This window comes from Bidens hawaiensis, unplaced genomic scaffold (assembly GCF_021521415.1).
Source record: "Bidens hawaiensis isolate Kalapana, Puna unplaced genomic scaffold, B.hawaiensis_p1.1 tig00027091_1, whole genome shotgun sequence".
NCBI classification, from domain to species: domain Eukaryota; kingdom Viridiplantae; phylum Streptophyta; class Magnoliopsida; order Asterales; family Asteraceae; genus Bidens; species Bidens hawaiensis.
This window is the reverse complement of record NW_027494371.1, coordinates 169,333-181,813: the sequence shown is the minus strand read 5'-3', so window position 1 is coordinate 181,813 and position 12,481 is coordinate 169,333. Positions and strand designations below refer to the sequence as shown.

General features: G+C 35.8%; 1 pseudogene; it reads left to right on the top strand.

Annotated features, from left to right (window-relative positions):
- The first annotated feature begins 3,358 nt into the window (after positions 1 to 3,358).
- On the top strand, positions 3,359 to 9,111 carry LOC143574721 (mitochondrial phosphate carrier protein 1, mitochondrial-like; annotated as a pseudogene).
- The last annotated feature ends 3,370 nt before the right edge of the window (positions 9,112 to 12,481 follow it).

The window sequence follows — 12,481 nt, the reverse complement described above, 5'->3', positions numbered from 1 at the left end:
TTTAATACATTTATGCCCATCTTTTATACATTCATTCTAGTTTTGAACACCATAGCCAACTTGAAACCGGCATATTTCAAATTCGAAACTTATTAAGTGAGCTCTCATAACCAAACCAAGCCGACTTTGCAATACCATATGTCAACTAGAACAAAGGAAAATGAATACATTGGACAATTAACTAAACTTAACCAAAGCCGACTCATGGTTACCTGACCATTCGGCTATTGTTATGGTTAAGCTCTCATAACCAAACCAAGCCGACTTTGCGCAACCCTAAATTACACGAATGCTCCTTAAATTGACCTATATTACATGTTTGCTCTACACTTTTCTAATTGTTACGGTTAAGCCCCTATAACCAAACCGAACCTACTTTGCACAACCATAAGTTACGTAAATGTTCCTTAAATTTACCTACATTACATGTTTGCTCTACAGTTTTCTAATTGTTACGGTTAAGCCCCCATAACCAAACCGAACCGACTTTGCACACCCATAAATTACACAAATATTGCTCCTTAAATTTACCTACATTACATGTTTGCTCTACACTTTTCTAATTGTTATGGTTAAGCCCCTATAACCAAACCAAACCGACTTTGTACACCCCTAAATTACACGAATGTCCCTTAAAGTTATCTATATTACATGTTTGCTCTACACTTTTCTAAAATGATATATATGATCGAAATACTTTGTTGCATGTAATATTGATGCTTCCTCAACCAGAAAACCGTCTATTTTTCTGGTTAAATCACAATGTAAAACTTGGAGCAACACCAATTTGAAGGATCCGAATGGTTAATACAAAAAGTACAAGGGTGGTACGGAAGATCTCAAGGGCGATTTGGTGGAGATCAAAAGTTCACGGACCAAGTTAAAATAACTTTGTGTCATAGTTATTTTTTATTTATTATTAAATAAAGTAGAAGTCTAGTAGTATTATGTTTCCTACTTTGGGTAGGATTAGAATTGTGGGTGTTATATAAACCCATTAAAAGGTTTATTTTCAGTGTGGTAGAAACTATTTTTTTGTTCTTGTTTCTTATTAATGAAACATAAACGTTTTATGCAATATCGTCTTTAGTAAGGTTTAACACATAACACGTATAACAGGTCAGTGTTTTTCTATTAACACAAGTCCTCCTTAAATGATACCTTTTTCCCCCACTTTTCCTCATCTCCTAATTTGTTACGAATTTAAACATTTAAATTAGGAGCTGAAAATATTATAAATTAATATTAAATTCTTACACATAAAAAACCAAATTTTTTATCAAATAAAGACCATAACTCAAAAAATTAAAAAGAAAAAAGAAAAAAAAAGTTTATTGATTTGAACTCGTATGTAAACTTGGGACGAAGGATTGTTTTCCTAAAGCCTCGTAGAGGCGGCGTAGTACAAATATTATTTTACTATATATTCAAAATACTTGGTGAATTCCAAAAATCAACAACAAATCATGTTTATCAAATGAAAATTGTTTCGGGTTTTTTTGTGAAACTTAAATTTGATTTTATGGGTCAAAAATTGGTAAATAGATTGTTTGATACAAGTTAACCACAGTTTGGTCAAAATTTGTTTGAATTAAAAATGAAAATTTTGAATATTTTTAAAAGTTTGAGAATGCAAATAGATTTATCGTCAAATTTATTACGGGTTCAAAGTGTTGACTTTAAAACGTCAAAAGTATGAAAGTTAAAATTTTTAAACATGATTCGGGTTTCAAATTTATTTTTAAGGGCATTTTTTTGAAATAATCAAAAGGTTCGGGATTTGATAAACTAACTATTTTCCCTTCAACTATTAAAATTTAAGAAAACATTGCGAACACTTTGGACATGCCACCCCCATGCCTATCAATACTTAACTTTTATCAAATTTGAAATATTTATATCAACATTAATTTTTCTTTCAATGGTGATCAGAACATTATACGGGAAGCATGACATGCTAAACTATGCTAAAATGAAATAAAATATTCACAAAATTGAATGGGTTAATATGTTTTTTATGTTGTCATTATGACAAAGTCGAGAAGCCCTCTGAAACTTATCAAAATATTTTTCATGGTGTGGCTCAAAAAATCATAGTTCTTGAAGAACATCCATTGCTATAATTTAATGTTCTACTTTCCTTTGATAGGTGATAAATTGATAAATATAATAAAGGTAATGCTCCTTTTGTATTTAGTCTGAGTTGTTAGAACTACTATCGTATGAGAAGTCTTATTTCCTAAATTAGTTCATAACCAAAATTTTTTCAATTATACATATATGACACCGAGAATGAATTTTTCAATAGAAAGAAGCATTCTCGGGTACGTATTTGCACGGACATTTTTTTATTAAGTTCATTTAAAAAAAATCATTTTGTGGTATAAATAAAATAAATTTATGTACACATTGTATAGATACAAGCATAGATGTAATACATTTTTTTTCATATACGCTATGTAATTATTTGTTTTACTTATAATTTTATAATTTGAATTATCCTGTGTGTGACACAAACTCTAAAACTAGTACATTATATAAATACATTAAAAATCAAGAAAATGAATTGCGAATTTGTTGAACTAATTATGAATTATAACATCTATTATAAATTATAACATGATTGCGTGAATCAAGATGACAACTTAATCAAGTACAAGATTATCTATCATGTGCGAATCTTGGTTATCTTTACAAACATCACATTTATATTCCTTCCAAATTCTTGTGAAGATCAAGGCAATTGTGCGAACTAAATTCACAATGCCTTATATTATTGAGAATCCTTTTTTTTATTTTGTAACAAAAAAAAAAACTTAATTAATAACACCCATTGATGTTATAAACAATAAACTAATTGATCTCCAATTCTCCCATGTTATATCCGACCTTTTCGACATATATAGATATCCCAGTACCTTACACCATCGGGATATTATTTGCCACGTTGCTTGAGTGAATGAACTTCCACAAATAATCGGTATATATGTTTCTTTTGGCAAGCTATACAAAAACACCAAGTTAATATTTATTTTAAAACCGAAGACATACATAATATATAATGAGAATCTAATTCTAAAAATAAAGGACGAATCAGGCGAGCCCACTTGCAAGTGCTATTTTTGAAATATATATATTTCTTTAATTAATATGAAAGGGTTTTAGAAAAGGGTGATCATCCAGCTTTCCAACATTCAAAATCAAGGAAGAATAGAATAGAATAGAATAGAATAGAATAATTAAAGTCATTTGTTTTGTATGAGATCGAGAAGAAGAGAATGATGGATTAATTGTTGAAGAATAGAATAGAGTAGAATGAAAGAAGAAATAATTAATTAATTATTATTATTATTATTATTATGGCATCTGCGCCGTCGGAGGAATGTTCAGCGCCGGAACAACACATCTTGCCGTTACTCCCCTTGATGTCCTCAAAGTCAACATGCAGGTTGTCCTATTTCTATTTCTTTTTTTTCTTTTATTAAAAATGCTAGATAGATAATAATATATTGTAATTGAAAATTTAGGTGAATCCTGTTAAGTATGACAGCATTTCCACTAGGTTTGCAACTCTATTGAGAGTTCCGCTTTCCGGAGGGGCTGGTCGGGTATGGTGTTCAAGGAGCTTGCAGATTTGGCCTTTATGAGTACTTGTTGAATGACGTTTACGATTTCAAGCATCAAAACAAGACTCTCATCTTTTTTCTCAGCATTGCAACTTTGTCCTTTTGAGGCCATCAAGGTTCGGGTTCAAGCTCAACCCCACTTTGCAAGGGGTCTAGCAGACGGCTTTCCAAAGTTATATGCATCCGTGGGTGGGTGGGTCGGTACAACCTTTTAGTTTAACTTCCATTTCATGAGCCACTGCTGCTCTAACCATACCGATTCTTATTATCAATCAATCACAAATCCTTAGCCTAAATTCTCTCTAGTCAATATTCCTCATTCGATGTAATTATTATGTAACTCCTGTTGTTGTAAATGTGGAAGATTTCTCTCCACATATTTCTCTCTTTTTTGTATATTTATGTACCTCTCATTGTCATGGAAATTCACTCAAGGAAATTGATTTAGATTGATTATATGGTATCAGCCATCATATAAATCGATCCTTCCTTTTTTTTTCCATCGGCAGCTCCCTTCAATCCCCTGTTCAAATTCCTTCACCATGTCCACCACTAACGATCTCAGTGCCATTCCCCTCCACTCTCTCAGCCACCTTATAAACATAAAACTAATTCCACTTACTACCTACCATGGGAGAAGCAAGTTACCCCCGGTGCTCGCTTATCTCGATCTCCTAAACCACATCGACGGTTCTAGCATACCACCTTCCCAAACCATCACCACAAATGACCAAACAACTCCAAATCCAGACTATACAGCCTGGAAATCAGCGGACCAAAAGGTTCTCTTGCTGCTCAATTCTACCCTTTCTGAAGAAGCCATGGCCGAAACTATCGGTCACACCACGACACTTCAAGTTTGGAAGGCACTTGCCGATGCCTACAGTCACTCTTCAATTGAACGTGTTCACAACCTTCAAGACTCTCTTCACAACATTCAAAAAGGCACCTCCTCCGTTTCTGAATCTGGTCGCAAGTTCAAGGCGTTAACCGACCAACTCGCCGCTATCGGACACCCGGTAAGCGACGAAGACAAACGACACTACTTTCTTTGTGGGCTCGGTGCAACCTTCGAAAATTTTTCTACATCCCAAAGAACTATCCGCCCTGCTCCGGCATTTCGGGATCTTCTCGCAAATGCTGAAAATCAAGAAATGTTTATTAAAAAATTCATGGCACCTCAACACCCAAAGCTGCATTCTTTGCTAATTAACCCAAATCGTTTACAAATCGGCCTACCACGTCACGGGGCCGAGGTCGTAACACAACCTCAAACCGTGGTCGTGGTACCACACACACAAAAAGAACACCCCATTGCCAACTGTGTCGCCATGATGGTCACTATGCGACAACTTGCCCACAACTCGCCCCTTATGCAAAAAAGGTGACATCTCTTGATGCCAATCTAGCCGAAGCTTTCCTTGCCCAATGCAATGTTGCTACCGATACCCCGGATTGGACGGCAGACTCAGGTGTTACCACCCACATGATTCCTACAAATCTTGGTTTAATTAATTCTAAACCTCAAAACGGTAACACATGAGTTACTTTCGGGAACGGGGAATCGTTACCCGTTACCCATATTGGCAACACTCATATTCAAAACAATCTTCCTTTACAAAATGTTTTGGTCGTGCCAAACCTCACCAAAAATCTACTGTCTATTAGTAGATTAACTAATGATTCTCCCGTTGATGTACTGTTTTCTAACAATTATTTTCAAATTCAGGACCGAAAAACAGCGGAAGTTCTAGCTAAAGGCACGTGTGAAAATGGCTTTTATATTCTCACTCAAAGTCACAAGTCTCTCATTGCCGCTCTCTCCGCTTCGCATCTTCGTGCTTCTTTCAATAAATGGCATAGTCGTTTTGGACATGTTTCCTTTGACACTATTTCAACTTTAAATAAAAGCGGTCATGTTTTTGTTACATCTTTGTTACCCACCGGGATTATATAATTCGTGTGAAATGGCAAAAGCTAAACATTTACCTTTTCTTGAAAACCATAACCGTGCAAACAATGTTTTGGACCTCATTCATTGTGATCTTTGGGGACCCGCACCGGTCACATCCACCGATGGATACCGATATTATATCATTTTCATAGATTATTATTCACGTTTTACTTGGCTTTATCCTTTAAAAGCAAAATAGGAATTTCCTAACATTCTTAAAACTTTCTTAACATTTGTTCAAAATCAATTTTCTTCAAATGTTAAGGTTTTTCAAAGCGATGGAGGAACCGAATTCACAAATCACCAAGTTTAAATGTGTTTCCAACAAAATGGCATTCATCATCGAGTCTCATGCCCTCACACTCCGGAACAAAACGGAAGGACGGAACGAAAACATCGTCACATCACCGAAACCGGTTTGGCCATAATGTTTAATGCACACGCACCACCAATTTTTTGGTTTGATGCTTTTACAACGGCCACATATATAATTAATAGACTTCCAACAAAACTGTTAAACAATTTTTCACCTTTTGAAATATTGTTTAAACAACCTCCCACGTACTCCAATCTTCGTATTTTTGGATGTCGAGTTTATCCATACCTTAGAGACTATGTCAAAAACAAACTTCTTCCTCGAAATACCCCATATATCTTCATTGGCTATAGTCCTCGCTACAAGGGTTTTAGATGTCTAGATCCAACCACGGGTCGTATCTATACTACTCGACACGCCAAATTTGACGAAGACATTTTACCTTTCCAAACATCCTCTACATCTACAAATATCTCATCTCTACCTATTACAAATTTTGAAGACCAATGACCCACACCCACGACACCCTCCCATTCTCACCCATCTACAACCCAAACTACACCCCAAATTAACAACCCCATACAACCCAACAGCCCTCTAGTACCCACACCATTACTTGTTCCAACCCCAAATCCTTTCGAAAACCAAACACACCCTCCGACCCCTCCACCCACAAACCAAACACCATCAACTTCAGCCCAATTCTCCCCAACGGCCCAACAATCCCCATCCACCTAAACATCACCGTCACCACCTTCGGCCCAAACCGAAACCCAATCCTCATCATTTTCTCAATCCGAAACTCAACCCACAAACACACACTCCATGCAAACTCGGTCCAAAAGTGGCATCTTTAAACCCAAGCATTCTGTAAATCTTGCTAATCATTCTCATTATGCTCTTTTCTCTAGCCATGTTCCAAAAGGAATCAAAACCGCTCTCGACCCTAAATGGGTCAAAGCCATGCACAATGAAATTGATGCCTTACATGATAGCCAAACTTGGACTCTCGTTCCATGTCCAACCAACACCAACATCATTGGTTCAAAATGGATTTATCGAATCAAATACAAATCCGATGGATCCATCGATCGCTACAAAGCGAGACTTGTAGCCCAAGGATTCTCTCAAATACCAGGTCTCGATTTCTCACACACATTTAGTCCGGTTGTAAAATCCTCCACCATTCGAGTTGTTCTAAGTATCGCAACCATTAATCAGTGGAAATTAAGACAACTTGACGTCAACAATGCTTTCTTAAATGGTCATCTCAATGAAACCGTTTTCATAGAACAACCTCCGGGTTTTGAAGACCCCAAACAACCAACCCATGTGTGCAAACTAAATCGTGCTTTATACGGTCTAAAGCAAGCACCAAAGGCTTAGTTTCAACGTCTAAGCACTTTTCTCATTGCTCTTGGTTTTCAAAATAGTAGAGCCGATCCATCATTGTTTATTTACAATAATCACGGAATTTTAACTTATCTCCTTGTTTATGTAGACGACATCGTTGTATGGGAAACAACGAAAAATTTATTAACATGTTTACATCTCGTCTACACAAGGAGTTCAAAATAAAAGATCTCGGCCTACTAAATTTTTTCCTTTGTTTGGAAGTTACTCATAATTCTTCCGGTCTCTTTCTAAACCAATCCAAATATGCTTACGACATTTTATCTCGTGCGGGTCTTCTTGACTCAAAACCCGTTTCCACTCCTCTAACATCAAAAGATGTTTTCACCACCCAAGGACAACCATTTCATGATCCTACCCTCTACCGATCTCTCGTAGGTGCTCTCCAATATCTCACAATCACTCGTCCCGACCTCTCATACGCCGTTAATCAGGCTAGTCAATTTCTTCAACAACCCACCACCACTCGCTTTCAATTAATCAAAAGAATTCTTCGATATGTCAAAGGCACATTATCTTATGGTTTAACTTTTGATCGACCACCTAACATTGTTTCGCTAGGTTTTTCTGATGCAGATTGGGCACGATGTCTAGACACTAGAAGATCCACTTATGGCTACTGCATTTACTTGGGAGGAAACTTAGTCTCTTGGAGTGCAAAGAAACAACCCACCGTTTCTCGCTCAAGCTGTGAATCCGAATATAGGGCGATGGCTAACACCGCTGCAGAAATAATTTGGTTGACACATCTACTACGTGAGCTTCATGCTTAGCCTCAAATGCGCCCAACCTTATTATGTGATAACAAGAGTGCCTTGTTCATAAGCCAAAATCCTATCTCACACAAACGAGCAAAACACATTGATATCGATTATCACTTTTTTCGTGAATTGGTTACTTCCGGGCAGCTCGACACTAAATTCATCTCCACCGATCAACAAGTTGCGGATATTTTCACAAAAAGTCTCCCACAACTATTGTTCGACAAGTTTCGTTCAATGCTTCGTCTCAGACCACCTCCATCCTTGCATTGTCGGGGGGGGGGGGGGTATCAATTAATCACAAATCCTTAGCCTAAAATCTCTCTGGTCAATATTCCTCATTCAAATGTAATTATTATGTAACTCCTATTGTTGTAAATGTGGAAGATTTCTCTCCACATATTTCTTTCTTTTTTGTATATTTATGTACCTCTCATTGTCATGGAAATTCACTCAAAGGAAATTGATTTCGATTGATTATACTTATTTTTTTCCAGATTTTACAAAGGGCTCGTTCCCCTTTGGGGCCAAAACTTGCCATGTAATCTGTCCCTATCATCGACTAAATAATATTAAATACGATCTCGTGTGCCTAATTCCTCTTCCTGTTTTTCTGGACAGTTTCCATGATCATGTTTTCTACTTTCGAGCACTCGGTTGATTTTCTTTACCGTAATGCAATTAAAAGAAAAAAGGAAGATTGCTCAATCGCACAACAACTCGGGGTTACTTGTTTAGCCGGATATGCAGCTGGAGCTACTGGGAGTATTATTTCAAATCCTGCTGACAATGTCGTTGCCTCTCTTAATAATAATATGACTAGCAGCCTGAAGACGGTACTTATTATTTCTTTGTCTAATTAGTCGGTTAGAGTTTCATAATTCGGTCAGTTATTTCTTGAAATATAAGTAGGTTGTGAAGAAAATTGGGTTGCGGAATTTGTTCACTCGAAGTCTTCCAATCAGGATTATGCTTGTGGGGCCGGTGGTGACGTTACAGTGGCTGCTCTATGACACCGTTAAGGTGTTAAGTGGCTTGTAAGTCAAGTATTTGGATATAGTAATTTAATCTAGATTCAAGATCAGATTATGAAACTATATGGGCCAACTGGATTTTGATTGTACACATCTGAAGTAGAAGCTACCCAGGGCAAGATACAACCCGCTCAACCGAACACTTGTTAACGATCGTCTGGCAACATGACACCGTGCTTCTTCAAGTTAACCATGTGTTTTGCTCGTTTTTTTGCTTGTTTTTCTTGAAATGTTTCATTTCTTAAGGATGTCTAGTTTTAAACTTTTAATCTAATTATCTGGCGTAAATAATAACCGTTATCATTTTTATGTTCATCTCATGGCGTAAATAATAACTGTTCTGTCAAAGGAATCAGATTGCCAAGCTTCTGAAATTGGTCTACGTACCCTAAACTTGATTATAACCTGGTTCTATCACCCTAATGTCATTCTATATTGTGAAAATGAAACTGGATCATCACCCGGTTCGATCACTGTTATTGCCATCGCCAACAGGGCTCCCAAGGACCCCGCCTGAAGATTCGCTAAGGCTACCAGACACCAGGTTTCACAACTTCTGCTTCATTGCTGCTACCTCTTTCTTTGGACTGTTTTCGGCTTTTTGGAACAAATTAAACTACCAGCAATCACCCACAAAAAACCAAGACAGCCATTACAGGGTGGTGGTGCTTGCACAGGTAGCACGAAAAGGGAGGGTGATGCAGCGGCTAGAAGCCTGACCATGTTGCCACCGAGTATTTATATTAGCATCAAGATAACATTGCATACATACTTTACTTTCAAAAGGGCGGGAAAAACCCCTTAGTGATAATGCAATACCATAGGGTAACCAAATGAAATCAAACTTATCTGGGCAGCCGGAGATTGTTGAATTCAGATCTAGTAGCCAAAAACATACTTTCAGTGAAAGGGAAGTTGGATAAATTTGGGTAAAACCACGCGAGTATTTTAAGGGATGTAAGTCACTGCTATTGCTTTTTTACATTACATGCATGTGCCTGTTATATTTGGGGCAGCAACTCAACTGGAGTTTTATAGTCAATCCAAACAACCTGAAGATTTTGGTGACCATAAACACAAAATCTTTTGAAACCATTACAACTGACGATATGAAATTCTTCTATTGTGGTGAAATGCTTGATCACTTCATCATCTATATGGACATTTTCAAGTTTCAACTCAATCAGAGACTTAAATTTGACAGCATCAAGGAAGAAGGCAACTCACAGCCACGAATGGCCAAAGACTAACATAGAAAACAGATAAGAGTGCGTTAGGCTCCATTTTACTGGATTTGTTTCTCCTGTTTGATATCTTTTTTTTTTTTTAAATAAATTTCCAGAAGTAAATTGACTTGACTAGTTTAACAGTTTAATAACATGTTATATAAATATATAAGAAAAAAAACTATATATTCACTGTAAAATTAAAAGTAATAAATTGTAGTAGTAATATCCTTGCACCTTTTTTTGTATTATTTAAATATCTTTAGTTAGGTTTTCTATAATATGATCAAAAAGCTAACAACATTGTCATGATACATAATTGAACAGTAGTAAATATAGTCAATACAACATTCTGATTCAAAACATCACATATCCAAATATCAAAAGGCCGATTATTTATCAAACTCTAATCTTTAACATAAACAATAAGACTTCTAAATCCAACGTGTCAGAAAACCTCCAAATCTACACGCCTAGCTCCTCTTGACTGTTCCATTATCCTGCTTCGATCTTCTTGGAGGACTGTTCGTGTAGAGACAATTAAGGTGAAGAATGTGTCATAAAACTAGCTGATAAAATAAAAAAAGTACCTTCCTCCTTTATGAAGCTAACTGCTTTTCCTAGACAATGACATCAAGCCCCTAAAGCGCTTTTGGGCTTTGGCGACACAAGCTGAATATTGGTATGCCCTTGATCTTCCTGTTGAAGTAGCTTCTCGTGTGTAAACTGAAGAAAAATAACCAAATGAAGTCAAATATCCAATTAAGGATAATGAATATTTCATCAGATAATATACCAGTTACCTTGGCAACATCTTCAAAGTCGATGAAAGAAAAGTTAGAGATCGAGGACGGCAACACCAAAGTAATGCATCCACAAAAGCTGCGTGATCTTCAATATGGGTGTCCAAATGTAGCTCAACATGGTTGACTTCATAAGGTGCCTTTAGCTTCTCTAGCTCGGTAAATTTCTGCAAGAGATTTGGAATAAATATGCAAGTTTGTGTTGTGACAATTAACATATACATAGATGATTTGATCAAAGAAACGAACCCGAGTGCGAATATACAAGTTGTGTACCCCTCTCCTTTTCAATTAAAGCATTTAAATAATAAAATAAATTAAATTAAATTAAAAATAATGTTGCCAAATTACACTAAATTTTAATATCACCAAAATTTATATCAAGTTTTAAGGAGGATGATCAACTTCGGGTGGTCAAACTTGTTATTGACGTTTCTCGACAAGTACTTAAGAAAGTCCTTAACAAAGAAAGAGGTATTCCATTTTAGGTGTTAACGGAGATGGTACGGCTTTATTTTTCTTAAAAGAAAGTCTTGCTCCGTAAAAGATTTAAAATTTTTGGACCTTTGGCTTTGGATAAATCTACGTTACGTCTTCCTAAACGTCTAGTCCATGAAAAGTTCCAATCTGGATTTAGCTAGCATTTAAATAACATTAAGATGTCATAATTGTTCTATTTATTTAACTTTTTAAGTCATTTACTTTTCATTTAATACCTTTTCTTTTTCTGAAATTTAATATATAGAATCAAAACTTCACAATCATATCAATTTTAACTTAAACCTTTGTATCTAAAATATTAAATAAAAAGCAAGATACTAAGGATAAGCGATAACCGAACCTTTAACTATAATTGAACCAAAAACTAACGAAACTGAACCAAAATTAACCCAAAAAATCAGTTATTTTTTATAACCTCGGTTAACCGAAATTAACCGAACCGCATCATACATATTTTGCTACACTTCTAGCTTTTATACCCTCTATTTCATTACTTATATCTCTTCTCCATTTCTTGTACCTATACATCCATTTTATGAATCTCCAAGTAATTTGACTTCCAGTCATTAACGAAATTAATTAGACCGAATCGAAAAATGATAAATTAACCAAATAAACCAAACCAATTAACTAAAAACTGGTTGAGATTAATAAAAATAGATATTAACCGATAATTTTAGTTTCAATTGAGACTAATAACCGAACTAAGCCAAACCAAACCGTACACACCCTTAAATAAAAACAAACTTTTATGAATGAACCTAAATGTTAGTTTTCACAGCAACACTACTCTAATTATTAATTTTTTTGGTCCAGATCGATACTCATCCTATAATATTCTTGAAAA